General features: G+C 37.1%; 1 pseudogene; it reads left to right on the top strand.

Moving 5' to 3' along the window:
* The first annotated feature begins 14,045 nt into the window (after window positions 1-14,045).
* On the top strand, window positions 14,046-15,294 carry LOC100386397 (argininosuccinate synthase pseudogene; annotated as a pseudogene).
* Window positions 15,295-15,905: the final 611 nt, after the last annotated feature.

Here is a 15,905-nt window from a genome sequence, read left to right as displayed (position 1 = left end):
GCTCTTATTTAGTTTCCATTGGCATGGAATATCTTTGCTCTTCCTTTTATTTTCAGTCTACGTGCATCTTCATAGGTGAAGTGTGTTTCTTGTAGGCAACACATCACTGGGTCTTTTTTTTGATCCATTCAGCCACCGGATATCTTTTGATGGAGAGGTTAGTCCATTTATATCAACATTATTATTGATAAGTAAGGACTTACTCCTGCCGTTTTGTTGTATGTTTTCTGGTTGTTTTATGATCTTCTCTTCCGTCTTCTCTTTCTTTCTGTCTTCCTTTTAGTGAAGGTGATTTTCTCTGGTGACACAATTTAGTTTGTTGCTTTTTATTTTTCGTGTTTCGAGTGTATATTTGTTTGGTTTGAGGTTACCATGAGGCTTCCAAATATTATCTTATAACACATTATTTTAACCTGATAACAAGTTAATGTTGATTTCATAAACAAGCAAATTCACTAACAAATGAGCATAAAGAATGCTAAAAAAATTTTTACTTTATCCCCCACTGTTTTAACTTTTTGTTTCTATTTATATCTTATTGTACTGTCTATGTCTTGAAAAGTTGTTGTAGTTATTATTTTTGATCGGCTCTTCTTTTTGTTTTTCTGCTTAAGATATGAGTAGTTTATATACCTCAATTACGGTGTTAGAATATTATGTGGGTTTGGTGTATTTACTATTACCAGTGAGTTTTATACCCTCAGATGATTTTTTATTGCTCATTTGCCTTTTATTTCAGATTGAAAAACTCTCTTTGGCATTTCTTATAAGATATGTCTAATGTTGATGAAATTCATCAGCTTTTGTTTGTCCGGGAAATTTGGCATTTCTCCTTCATGTTTTAAGGATAATTTTAGCAGATACACTATTCTAGGGGAAACTTTTTTTTTCTTCAGCGCTTTAAATATGTCATGTCACTCTCTCCTGGCCTATAAGATTTCCACAAAAAGTCTGCTGCCAGACACATTGGACCTCCATTTTAAGTTATTTGTTTCTTTTCTCTTTCTGCTTTTAGGATCCTCCCTTTATCCTTGACTTTTGAGATTTTAATTACTAAATGCCTTGAATTAGTCTTCTTTCAGTTAAATCTGCTTGATGTTCTATAACCTTCTTGTTCTTAAATGTTGATACATATTTCCTTAGCTTTGGGAAGTTCTCTGTTATTATTCCTTTAAATAAACTTTCTATCTGTATTTCTTTCTCTTCCTCTTAAGGCTAATATATCTTAGATTTGCCCTGTTGAGCTATTTTCTAAGTCTCATAGTCATGCTTCTTTCTTTTTTTCTTTTGTTTCCTCTGACAGTGTATTTTCAAATAGCCTGTCTTCAAGCTCACTAATTCCTTCTTCTGCTATTAAGAAACTTTGATTCATTCTGCAATATGTCAGTTACATTTTCCCACTCCAGAAATTCTGCTTAATTCTTTTCAATTATTTCATTCTCTTCGTTAAATTTATGGGAAAATTCTGAATTCCTTCTCTGTCTTCTCTTGAATTTCTTTGAGTTTCCTTGACACAGCTATATTAAGTTGTCTGTCTGAAAGGTCACATATATTTGTTTCTCCAGGATTGGTCCCTGGTGGCCTGCTTAGTTCATTTGGTGAGGTCATGTTTTCCTGGGTGGTGGTGATGCTGATGGATGCTCATCAGTGTCTGAGCATTGAAGAGTTAGGTATTTACTGTAGTCTTTGCAGTCTGGGCTTGTTTGTACCTGTCTTTCTTGGAAAGGCTTTTCAGGTATTCAAAGGGACTTCAGTGTTGTAATCTAAGCTTCATCTGGTTTAGAGGGCACCCCAAGCCCAGTAATCCTGTAGTTCCTACAGACTTATACAAGTACCACCTTGGTGGTCTTTGATAAGATTTGAAAGATTTCTCGGGATTACCAAGCAAACATTTTTGTTCCCTTTCCTTACTTTCTCCCAAACAAATGGCATCTCTCTTTCTGTGCTAAATCACCTTGAGCTAGGGGTGGGGAGACACAAGGCCCACTGTGGTTACCACTACAGGGACTGTGTTGGGTCAGACCTGAAGCAAGCACAACCCTGGGCCTAACCCAAGTAACCACTACTTGGCTACTGCCTATGTTTGCTCAAGACCCTAGGATCTCTACAATCAGCAGACGGTGCCACCAGCGAGGCATATGTCCTCCATTTCAGGGCTATAAGTTTCTTTAGGTCTTAGGCAGTTCCAAGATGCCATCTTGGATCCAGGAACTGGAGTCAAAAACCTTAGATATCCACCTAGTATTCTATATACTACTGTGGCTAAACTGGCACTTAATTCACAAGACAAAGTCCTGTCCAGTCTTTTTTCCCCCTTCCACAGGCAGAGTAGCCTAGCAATTTGGGAGGATGATGGCTGGGAGTGGTGGCACACGCCTGTAATCCTAGCAATTTGGGAGGCTGAGACCGGAAATTTGCTTGAGCCCAGAAGTTCAAGACCAGCCTGGGCAACACAGGTAGACCCTGTCTCCACAAAAAAATAAAATAATTAGACAGGCATGGTGTCACATGCCTGTGGTCCCAGCTACTTGGGTGGCTGAAGTGGGAGGATCGCTTGACCCTAGGAGTTTAAGGCTGCAGTGAGCCACGATTGTACCACTGCACTCCAGCCTGGGCAACAGAGTGAGACATTATCTCAAAAAAAACAAAAACAAAAACAAAAAACGGTCTTTTCTACCCTCTTGAATGCCTCTTTTAGCAATGCTAGGTTAAAAGCAGGTACTGTGATTGCTCACCTGATTTTTTGTTCTTATGAAGTTGCTTCTTTGTGTAGATAGTTGTCAAATTCAGTGTCCCAGTGGGAAGGACAATTAGTGCAGGATTCTACTTAGCCACCTTGCTCTGTTCCTAAAAAATAACTATATAACTATTCAACACACACACAAAAAAAACCCATAATAATAAAGTAATAGTGGAACAAAAAAGGTATAAGACATGTAGAAAGCAAAAATGTCAGAGCTACATTTTATCATTAACTATTAAACATCAATGGATTAAACACTCTGACCAAAAGGTAGAAATTAGCATAATGAACTTAAAAAGCAAACACACATGATCTATCAATATGTAGTCCACAGGAAACATACCCAAGATTCAAAGACACAAATAGGCTGAAAACAAAAGGATGGAAAAATATACCTAATGCAAATAGTAGTCAAAATAGGCAAAAATGAAATTGAGAACTGCTAATTCCTTTTAATATCACACATAAAATCTCACAGGAAAATTATCTCTTTTTAGCTTTCTTTTTGGTATTGATTTCTACATTAATTGAACTGGGATCAGAAAATACGGTTGTAATAAAAAATTCCTTGAAATTTGGTAAAGACTGATTTTATGGATTAATATGTGGTCAGTAATTTTTTTTTTTTGAGACAGAGTCTCACTCCCTCACCCAGGCTGAAGTGCAATGACGCAATCTCGGCTTGCTGCAACCTCCACCTCCTGGGTTCAAGCAATTCTCTGCCTCAGCATCCCGAGTAGCTGGGATTACAGTCACCCGCCACCATGCCCGACTAATTTTTGTATTTTTAGTAGAGACAGGGTTTCACCACCTTGGCCAGACTGGTCTTGAACTCCTGATGTGGTCTATAATTTTTAAATTGTCTATGTATACTTAAAAAGAATACATATGACCTACAGCAGGAATAATGGGGTGTGGAAAAGGCTGTTCTCGTGTCTTCTTTGGTCAGAGAGAAAATTGTGAATTCATGATACCTGTGGAATGCTCAAATGGAAATATCCAGACAATGGAAATTCATACAAATCTGGAATGATCTGAATAGAGATAGGGATTTGGAAGTTGTCAGCAAAAGAACATGAAAAATAAGAGGCAGAGATGATGCTCATTTTTGAAAGTCAGAAACTTGAATTGATTAATTACCCAAGAGGCGTAGACTTTGGAACTGCATTATAATATCTAGAATTACCTGTCAAAAGGAACAGAGAACTGTGTTACCTAGCCAATACTTTTTCTTTCTGATAGAAAAATCTATTTGGAGAACTAAAATAAGATAAGAGATTGGAAATGGGATGATTTTAGATATCCTACCATAAAATTAGGATATTTATACCTCTGAGATGATTTTAAATGCTTTCAGCCTGTGTTCCAGGATTAGGCCAGTCTCAGGTATTTAGATTTGTTGTGATCACAAATAAGGATTAATTGTATGCTCCTGGGTAAGGCAATGGCAGTCAATGTGAACCCTGCTAGCATTAGTTCCTGACTGCTTTTTGTGGTCACCATGCTAAAATTGCAGAGGAGGCATAAAGCCTCTTCAATGAGCTTATGGAGTAAAAGGGAAATTCAACAATTACCAACCGTTTTACAGTTCCACATAACTTGATAACTAGATAATTAACAATTCTAGGCCAGGCATGGTGGCTCACACCCGTAATCCCAGCATCTTGGGAGACCGAGACGGGCAGATCACCTGAGGTCAGGGTTCGAGATCAGTCTGGCCAACATGGTGAAACCCGTCTCTACTAAAAGCACAAAAATTAGCCAGGTGTGGTGGCAGGCGCCTGTAATCCCAGCTACCTGGGAGGCTGAGGCAGGAGAATTGCTTAAACTCAGGAGGCAGAGGTTGCAGTGAGCCCAGATCGTGCCATCACATTCCATCCTGGGTGACAAGAGCGAAACTCCGTCTCAAAAAAAAAAAAAAAAATCAATGTTTTTATTAAATAATAAAATCCAATATTTGAACAAAGAGCATTTAATAGATTTTTTTTTTTTTTGAAATCAAGTCTTGCTCTGTCGCCCAGGTTGGAGTGTAGTGGTGCAATTTTGGCTCACTGCAATCTCTGTCTCTCAGGTTCAAGCGATTCTCCTACCTCAGCCTCCTGAGTAGCTGGTATTACAGGTGTGTGCCATCACGCCCAGCTAATTTTTGTGTTTTTCATAGAGACGGGGTTTCACCATGTTGGTCAGGCTGGTCTCGAACTCCTGACCTCATGATCCTCCCACCCTCAACCTCCTGAAGCGCTGGAATTATAGGCATGAGCCACCACACCCAGCCAAAAGATTGATTTTTAATAAGAAGCAACTCAATATTTAATATGACATTAAATATATATGTATATGTATTATAAATACTCAGTGCTCATTATATTAGAAAACTGGACCTGGCTAGGCATTTTATATTATATAGCTCATATACTCTGCTATTTTTGTGTGGTTTTGTTTCGTTTTATTTTTGCTCTTCTGTAATGGCATTGCTGGGTTGTCAAACTCTACAAATTATTCCATTATGATATGAATCATTAACTAATAAGTCATATGCATTTATCATTAACAATCCATGAGTAAATATCACATGATCATAAAATAAAGATTACTACTTAATGATTCATAATTATAGTAAATGTGTATTTATTGTTATGGAAATTTTCTCAGCACAAAAACTAGTGTTCAAATTTAGCAGAATTAGAAAGCAACAGATAGAAAGAAAGAGAAAGAGAGAGAGAGTCTCACTGTCACCAAGGCTGAAGTACAGTGGTGCGATCACCGCTCACTGCAGCCTTGAACTCCCTGGGCTTAGGTCATCCTCTTGCCTCAGCCTATATAGTAGCTGGGACCACAGGCATGTGCCACCACACGCTGCTAATTTTTTAATTTTTTGTAGAGACAGGGTCTCACTATGTTGCCCAGGATGGTCTCAAACACCTAGGTTCAACCAATCTGCCCACTTTGGCCTCCCAAAGCCCTGGGATTACAGGAATGACTCACCATGCCTGGCCTATTTTTTTAATATTATAAAATATAATTATAAACTAATATATAATTTATTTCAGATGTTTAAAAAACAATCAATGAGATCACCAACATCAGAAAATATAAAATATAAAACCATTACAGAAGACAATGAAAAAAATTGAATGATTAAATCCATTTTTGAAAATAATAGATGAAGAAATTTAAAAACAAAAAAAAAGATTTTAGAAACATCTAGCCTCAGGAGACTACAGCACAGATAAATAACAAATGAAGATGGTTTGGGGATGTGTTTCATCTTCCATGTCAATGATAACAGAATAACTTTTTTAAGTATAAATTTTTTAAAAATTCTGAACAGTTATTAAACCAAATGTATTTTCTACCAATTCAGGTAGCTAGGCATAAATGTTAATATTAAACAACAGTCTTATTGAAAATTTTATGGTTCCAAGTTTTATATAAGTTATTACACATGAATTTTTTCTAATTGCAAAAATCACATTGTCCTGGTTGCTTTACTTTACCTCAAATAATTCTATATTTTTTCAATGTTCTAATGTTTCTGGGGATAGAAAAATATCAATTAAAAGTAGGAGCAAAAAGATCAGTAACATGAGCAAATGTTTATTAAACGTGAAGAAAGTTTGAAAAATAGCTGTCATATTATAGAACATTAAGGAAATGAAAGTAAAAAAATTATTGTGGTGTTGTTAAATTCATAATATATGTTTCTACTTTTCGTGAAACAATACCTAGCACTCAGATGAAGATATCCAGGAAACTTTATGAGCATGATTATGGCAATTTTATTCATTTGGTAGAAACAATCCCAACATTTGATAACATTACAAATGCTAAACATTTATGCAGAATGCAATTACACCAAATACTCTTAAAAATTTTAAGGGTTGAAAAAAATTTTAAGGGACAAAATCCAAAACCAGATTATTAAAATTATAACACATATGATAAATGAAATAACTGTGAATAAAGTAAGAAATTCTAAATATTATTTGATTATTTTAGTACAACAAAAGGGCAATGGATAGGAAGATGAATCAAAATGGCATACAAATAGAAGCAAATGAGCCTAACTGTATTTCAAATAAATAATAGCATCACATTGTAATGGCGCTAACTCAAGGTACTTTGGAACACAGTATTTGATATATGCCCTCAGAAGAAAGATAATTAGAACTATAACCAGTGCATATTCTAGTTGGTAAATTCATTTTCTCTGTGCATTGTTAGCAATTTTGAAACTATATATTGTAGGACTAATCACACAGATATATATATTGTGGACAATTAGAAGCAAGTTTTTTAGTTCTGGAGAAGGAAACTAAAAATACAGAAAGAAAAAGGCAAGAACTGACCCTGTGTTGTTATTATGTAGTAGATTGGAAAGAATCAGTATTAAATTCAGGTGATATCTATATCTGTCCATGTGTCTCTACAAAAACATAGGTAGAAACAATAATACATGAATAGCAATCAATGAGCATATCTAGCACACCAATCTTAGTTTCTAAATATAATTTTTCACTAATAGGAACCAAGTTCCACGGGAAGTTTTGCAGTAAGGAAAGTACAAGATGAGCCTGAAAGATTTTATGCCAGAATATAAAGAAATGTTCAAATAATGATGAAGACATGTTAAAAATGACAGTCAGTTTGAAGGGGCTAACACTGGCCAAATCTGAGATAATTTGAGAATCAGAATACATGATGCAGTAACAGATAATAACCCATAGAATAAAATAAGAAACCATGAGCTTATATTAACATATGTAATTAAATGAATAAAAATAAATTAATAGGGAAGAAGGGAAAACTCATCCTTACGGTAGAATCCAAATCAATAGAAAAGGTATGATCAAATTAGAACATTGCCATTTGGCAACTACTATAGCAACAATTGCCTCAGGAAAAGATCATCAATGGACACCAGAGTTAGTGAATGATGGGAAATGAGACACTTAATTAGTATCAAAGTATCTCTCTGCAAGATATTGATAAATTGCAAAGGAAAAACTAGTAACTTTATACTAGAGAAACCAGGCAGACACCCCTTTTAACGGATAATGAAAGTTAACATCACCAGGTACCAGGTAATGGGACAAATTTCTATCATGGACCTCATTATACAATATGAGAGAAGAACCCATATTAATTCTGTGATATTCCTATCAAAAATGTGTGAGTTGAATATAATCAAAAGGAAACATCAGGCAAACCTAAACTGAAGGACTTTTGACAAAATAACTGGCCCGTACTGTTCAAAAATGTCAAGGTCATGAAAAAAAAAAGAGAGACTGAAAAAATGTCTCAAAGGAGACCAAAGTGCTGTGGATATGAAAAGCAATGTATGATCCCAGGAATGAATCCTGGAGCAGATTTTTCTTTTTTGTTCATATGAAGTTAGTGTGATAATTGGTGAAATTGAATAGAACTGAAAATTATATAATATTATTTTATCATATTTAAGTTCCTGATTTTGGTTAGTATACTGTGTTTATGAAATGGAATACACCTGTTTTCAGGGAATACCTACTGGAGTATTTAGAGATAGAGGGAAATTTTATTGTCAACTTTCTATCAAATGATTCTAGAAAAATCATGTGTGTGCGTGGAGAGAGAGTGGGAGAGAGAGAAAGGGAAAGAGACAAATACAGAGACAGAGATAGTGGCAGCAAATGTGGTAAGGTAAACTTTGACCATTTGGGGGAATCTCGGTGAATGGGTGTATATGAATTATTTGTGCAATTTTGGTAGTATTTTTATAAGTCTGAAACAGTTTCAAATAAAAAAGTTAAAGTTTTTTAAAGACAATTTTAACCACAACTCATTTTTAAGATAAATTCCTGTTGTGAAACAGAGCAGATAAAAATTATTAGATCTTTGGATTTCTCAAATACAAATATTTTTATATGGATACATTTGTGTGTATATTCCCCAGTAGATGTTAGAAAGGAGAATTATACATGTTTTTAGTAGTCTGCTTTCAAAAACTGAATCTTAACAAAAATAATATTGAGAAGTTTAACATCCATATAGCGATACCAGAATGCTACATTAATTGAAAGCATACAAATTTCAATAGGTCTTTAAAAAATCTCAGGCATCCTATTTACCCTTTTCTGTGTATTCTTTCAACTTGATAGTGAATTATACAGTGAACAACTCTTTTGCCATCCCTAGGAATTATATTTTATGATTGGGCTGGTTTTAAATTGGAGGTTGACTTTTACGGCGACAGAGAAATACATTGAAGAGAATCCTCTTATAGGCTACTAATAAATTATCATCTACCCATTGAAAATACCATTTTTTTTTCTTTTTTTATTGCATTTTAGGTTTTGGGGCACATGTGAAGAACATGCAAGATAGTTGCATGGGTACCATTTTTTAGAGAAACATGGCCTCACTTTTTTTTGCCTATGTCGTATTGTATACTCAGAAAACTTTGCAGGAAGGTTCTGACTAGAAATCATATCTCTTGGCATGGAAGTTTATACAAACTTTCACTATTTTTTTATCAATCACTCTTAAGCAAATAGTTCTAGTGAGAAGATAATGCAAACAAGCAAGAATGCCCTAAATCAGACTGTTTTAGAAGAGAATGGACACTGTGGCGGAGATGACTACCTATCCACAAAAGATTCTTGCTTCTGATCCATATTGTAAACTTATAATTGAATAGTAGCTGCCTAGTTGTCTGACTCCCTTCGAATTAGATGGGGGTGATTGTGGTTGAGTTCTAGCTAATGGAAACAGGAGTAACACTATTTTTGTTATTCCCAGACATGGTCCATGATCCTTAAAAACTTCTTATGTAATAATACACTCTTTCTTCCCCCATCTGCCATCTCGTTGTTCAATTCTAGTGTGACATTTGAAGATCCACGCTGAAGATGAGGGAGCTTCTGACAACCTGAGCCCCGGATTAACTACATGGGCATTACCTTCCCACAACTACCAACTGGACTTGACATCCATGAGAAATAAACTTCCATTGTTGTAATCCATCTACTGAGAATTTTTACTTTAATCTTCCGTCAACAAACTAGCATTTACCTTTGCTAATGCAGACACAAATGTGTCTTGTTTTTTATTGTTCAAGGTACCATATCTTATTTGGTAAAATAATAATAATAATTTACTGGATTTACTTTGAAGAGTTTACCTCGAAAACTACCTCCCAAATTTACTAAGACCCTTCTGCTTTTTCGATTTCTTTTTCTTTGTTTATAATAAATGCAAATTATGGAGTGAGATCAATGGACCTATTGACTCATAATTAAATTCCAAGGCCTGTGTTAGCTATTTCAAGGATGTCATATGTTGAGAAGGGAAAGAGGAGTGTAAAGAGATAAGACATGAATACAAGGAGTTGGGCGTGCTGGCATATGCTTATAATTCCAGCACTTTGGGTAGCCAGTGGATCACTTGAGCCCAGGAGTTTGAGACCAGCCCGGGAAACATGGTGAAACCTGGTCTGCACTAAAAATACAAAAGTTAGCCGGGAGTGGTGGTGCATACCTGTAGTCCCAGCTACTCAGGAGGCTGAGGCAGGAGAATTACTTGAACCTGGGAGGTGGCGGTTGCAGTGAGCCAAGATCATACCACAACACTCCAACCTGGGCAACAGAGTAAGAGACTCCATCTCAAAAAAACAATAATAATAACAAAATAAAATAAAAGGCATGAATACTTATTTCTTCAAGGACAGGTTTAATGTCTTATTATTCAATTTGATTGGTTTAGCATCTAGTACATGATATATATTCAACAGGGTTCGTGACTGACTGATCCTTCAAGAGGCTTTACAAGATCAAAGTGCCCAAACCAGGTACTTCCAGATATTTTCTTTGAAAATAGAGAGATGACCATAAAATAATTTTAGTGACGAAAGCTAGGGGTTGCTATGATTCACTGTTCATAATTTGATTCTTTCATTTTCTGCTGAACTGGGCTTAGATTAGTACAATTTTGTAGCAAAAATATTCTTTTCTTTTGAAGTATGAATCACTTTTCCTTGAATTTTAATGATGTCCATATGCCATTACCCTAAATTGACCAAAATGGCATCCTGCAAAATATGCAATGTACCTTTCAATTTCCATGATTTTTTCACTTTGTTTTTCCTGCCTGGGTATGTTCCCTTCTATTATTCCTGTATCTAATGCCTGCCCTTTTTAGAGACTAGCTCAAATCCCATTCATTGTCCCATGCCATTGCAGACTCAAATGACCTTTTTGTTCTCTAAGTTCCTCTGGCTCTAAAGTCATCCATAAATTACAAATCGTAAACTACTTTGCTTCTTTATCTTTATCAGCAGGCATTTTGTTTATCCAATCACATTAAAAATACGAAGAGTATAGAGTGCGTCTTAGACTATTTTACATCCCCAACACCTAGCAGAGCAACTTTGTCTTATACATAGTAGGTATTAAATGTTTAAAAAGAGGCAGACTCCTGTAACTGTGTCAAAAAAAAAAAAGAGATAAAAAGAGGTAGATAGTAAAAAAAAAACACTGTCATGTATAAGCAAAGAAATATGTACAAGGATGCTGTCTGTGTACTTTTTTGTACTAACTAAAGATGAGAAACAAGTTAAATGCCTATCAGTAGAGGGCTAAATGAATCCTGGTACATCTATGGATTATTGTAGCTTGCAGCAATTCAAAAAGAAGACACCTGCTCTTTATAAACATGAAGGGAAGTATCTTCAAATATATATTAGGCGGATAAAAAGTAGCAAGTTAGTATGTGTGATACACTTTGTAAAATAAAAATGATGCTTGTATAGTCATAAACATTTCAAAGAGGATATACAAAAGACTGTTAAAGGTGGTTGTTTATGGGGATGAGAAAGGAAGGCAGAAATAACTATAGTTCTTAAATTCACAGCAAGATTCTGGTTAGATTATTTGCTTTATTTATTATAGGAACTAGGCACAGGCACGTTCCTATATACATAGTTAATTGACATCCAAGATTCAACGTTATAGTCAACAGGTACAGCAGGAGCACTGACAGATAAGAAGAGGTATCAGCTGTGAAGCCGCTGCGGTTGAAGTCATACCTGCCGAATATTACAGTCCTGTGCTCAATTGATTTCCTATGTCACTTGGATTGGTAGCAATGCAATTTGAAACCTACACTCAAAACTGATTCTTTAAAAAACCAAGCACTTTTGCTAATCAAGTTGCTTAAATACTGAACTGATTAACCAAACCTCTCTTGACATTTAAGGCTTTTGTCATTATTCATGTTTCCCCCGCCTCCCAGCTTCCACCACAGGTTAACAAATTTATAAGTAGGACATCCGAACAGTTCAATGGAAAAAACACCTACTAAGGGATTCCTATCATCATGAGAATCATGTTTGTCTCTCCTTGTTTTGATGGCAGGAGAGATACAATACAATTCTGGAAAACTAGTAATTCATTTCAAACCCAAACAGAAAGTATTATATTGGCCACTAGATGGCCCCCATATATATTTTTCCACCATTTCCAAGAAAACATGGAAGAAACAAGTGAGAGAAAAATATGTATTAAAATAATATGATTATTTACCTTTCACATTAATACGTGAAAGATACAGATATTCTGAATCTTCATTTATCACTTATTTAGTGCATCTTCATATTATGGAACTTATTTAGCATATCTTCATATTGTGGAACTGTAAAACACTTACCTTTGCTAGTAACATTTCCAATAGTACCTATAAAAATATTTTAAGAATTAAAGATTTTAATGTTTAACTTCTGGGAAACGTCAAAATTCTTCATCTAATTTTGTTACTTGATGTGTAGCATCCAGTTTGTGTCAGAATATAAGAAAAAAAAAACCCAAATGTTATGAGTTTAAATTTAGAACAAAAACAAGTTATTTACTTACAGATAGCCATAGCTTTCTCTCATTTAGCAGATTATATATATTAAAAGCCAATGCATGTTTATGTAAAAATGACAAAGTATTAGCTGATTCGTTTTCATTTAGTTTATAACCCATTCAACAATCAGCTGCTTCTAAATAGGTACTTTCATTATTGTGCATTTATAATGGAAATAGCTGAGATTCCTAAAAATAGTAAAGAATAAGTAATTGCCTTAATGATTAATCACCTGTAATTCGGCTGGTTCCAGAATACCAATGTGTATCACATTTCACTAATGATCATTACCTTCATTTTCTCATTTCTGCTTTCCATAAAAAAGGACTAATCAGTTCCAGGTCCTGTAAAATTTTAAATAGAAAACAAACTTAACTTGAGCTTGGAAATTATATTTTCACCATATGCTATCCAATTCAGGGACTCAAGTCTGATTCTGTACAGCCGAAAAAGCATGCCAGAGAAATCACCTGTTTGGAAAATCTGCAATTCTGACTTCATGCTTTAATTGGCAATTTCCGGTTATATTCTGTTTCCCGAGGGACACTGGGCACTACTGAAAAGACCTGAAATGTTGCAGGCTGCTATTACCACCTCTTTTCCCCTTGGTGGTCAGACTTGCTTCCTTTGTTCAGCTCACTTTTGTTTCTCAGCCCCTGAAATCTGCTTCACTTGGAGAAGGTTTCAGAGATTGAGAATTAAAAACCGTTGTATAACATAAACACAACTTATCCCAACATTTGGCCTTTGAAAAGGAGAGGCTGAAAAAGTGACAAAAGCTGTCTTTGAATCTATAAAATATTTCCCCTGCTATCCCACTTAAATTGGCAATGAGATTTCAAAACTGCGTTGCAGCAACGAAATCAGCAGATTTTCAACACACTTATCTTTTTCTTTTCACAGGAAATATCACGTGAAGACTAAAATAACCCCAATTTTGTTCGTTTCCTTGTTTGTTTTACAGTTAAAAAGCCATTTCATGCGCCAGCCACGGTATCTCATGCCTGTAATCCCGGCGCTTTGGAAGGCTGATGTGGGCAGATTACTTAAGGCCAGGAGTTCAAGAGCAGCCAGAGCAACATGGCAAAACCCTGTCTCGGCTAAAAATACAAAAATTAGCTGGGCGTGGTGGGTGTGCCTGTAGTCCCAGCTACTCAGGAGCCTGAGGCAGGAGAATTGCTTGAACTCGAGAGGCAGAGGTTGCAGTGAGCCAAGATGGCGTCGCTGCTCTACAGTCTAGGCAACAGAGTGAGACGCTGTCTCAAAAAACAAACAAACAAAAATTTCATGCAATAAAACGTGACTATGAAAAGTATTGTCGTCTGCTTTGTCGCCTGCTACCACTGTCTAGGTCCGAGTGGTTTACTGCACCACGAAGACAGATTCCAGACGCCATGAACTCATGCCCCCAATCTCAGATGCTATGTCCAGCAAAGGCTTTGTGGTTCTGGCCTACAGTGGTGGCCTAGCCACCTCCTGAATCCTCAGGTGGCTGAAGAAACAAGACAATGACGTCACTGACTACCTGGCCAGCATTGGCCAGAAGGAAGACTTTGAGGAAGCCAGGAAGAAGGCACTGAAACTTGGGGCCAAAAAGGTGTTCATTGAGGATGTCAGCAGGGGGTTTGTAGAGAAGTTCATCTGGCCAGCCATCCAGTTCAGTGCACTGTATGAGGACTGCTACCTCCTGGGCACCTCTCTCACCAGGCCCTGCATTCCCTGAAAACAAGTGGAAATCGTCCAGCGGGAGGGGACCAAGTATGTGTCCCATAGCACCACGGGAAAGGGGATCAATCAGGTGCAGTTTGATCTCAACTGCTACTGGCTGGCCCCCCAGATAAAGGTCATTGATCCCTGGAGGATGCCCGAGTTCTACAACCGGATCAAGGTCCGAAACGATCTGATGGAATACGCAAAGCAACTCTGGATTCCCATCTTGGTGACTCCCAAGAACCTGTGAAGCATGGACGAGAACCTCATGCACATCAGCTACGAGGCTGCAATCTTGGAGAACCCCAAGAACCAAGCACCTCCAGTTCTCTACATGAAGACCCAGGAGGCGGCCAGAGCCCCCAACACTCCTGACATTCTTGAGATCAAGTTCAAAAAAGGGGTCCCCGTGAAGGTGAACAACATCAAGGATGGCATCACCCATCAGACCTCCTTGGAGCTCTTTATGTACCTGAACGAAGTCTCGGGCAAGCAGGGTGTGGGCCGTATTGACATCATGGAGAACCACTTCATTGGAATGAAGTCCCGAGCTATCTACCAGATCCCAGCAAGCACCGTCTTTTACCACACTCATTTAGACATCGGGGCCTTCGCCATGGACCAGGAAGTGTGCAAAATCAGACAAGACCTGGGATGGAAATTTGCTGAGCTGGTGCACACCAGTTTCTGGCACAGCCCTAAGTGTGAATTTGTCCACCACTGCTTCGCCAAGTCCCAGGAGCGAATGAAAGGGAAAGTGCAGCTGTCTGTCTTCAAGGGCCAGGTGTACATACTCTGGTGGGAGTCCCCAATGTCTCTCTACAACCAGGAGCTGATGAGCATGAACGCGCAGGGTGACTAGGAGCCAATCAATGCCACCAAGTTCATCAACATTAATGCCCTCAGGCTGAAGGAATATCATCATCTCGAGAGCAAGGTCACTGCCAAATAGACCCCTGTACAATGAGGAGCTGGGGCCTCCTCAATTTCCACATCCCCCAAGTACGCTTGCTAATTGTTGTGATAATTTGTATTTGTGACTTGTTTTCCCTGACTGGCAGCGTAGTCAGGCTGCCAGGCCCCACCTCTGTTCCCTGGTCCCCCTGAAGCCTGTAAATGTCGTCATCAAAGGGAAGGATGGGGGGCAGCTGCGGTGGGGAACTATAAAATAACAATTAAAAGATTTTTTTTTTAATATTGTCTTGTGTAGATAAATGTTGCACTTGTTCATATTCTCCATCTAGTTGATTTAGAAACCTCCTTATTTCTGCTGGGGCACTGAGACATACCAACTTCCTGTCAGTTCCCAGGGCAATTTCCAGATCCTTTGCATATAATAATCTCGTTATCTGTTCTTTTTATTATTTTGTGCTTCTGATTTTCTTCATTCCTGAGTCCTTCATTGAAAAGTTAAGAATAATATCTGCAAATAGGTGTTTCATCAGGGGAAAAGTTTGTATAGAGAGTCATTTGAAGGACTCTTTCTCTTTTCTTTGAATGGCTTATCAAAAAACGATTCAGAAAACACATTCCCTCAGGCAATTTCAATCTATTCAAATCCCAGAGACCTTTA

The sequence above is a fragment of the Callithrix jacchus genome, chromosome X (genome assembly GCF_049354715.1).
Source record: "Callithrix jacchus isolate 240 chromosome X, calJac240_pri, whole genome shotgun sequence".
In the NCBI taxonomy this organism is placed as follows: Eukaryota; Metazoa; Chordata; class Mammalia; order Primates; family Cebidae; genus Callithrix; species Callithrix jacchus.
The sequence above is the reverse complement of the archived record's forward strand: the minus strand, read 5'-3'. Positions and strand labels throughout refer to the sequence as shown.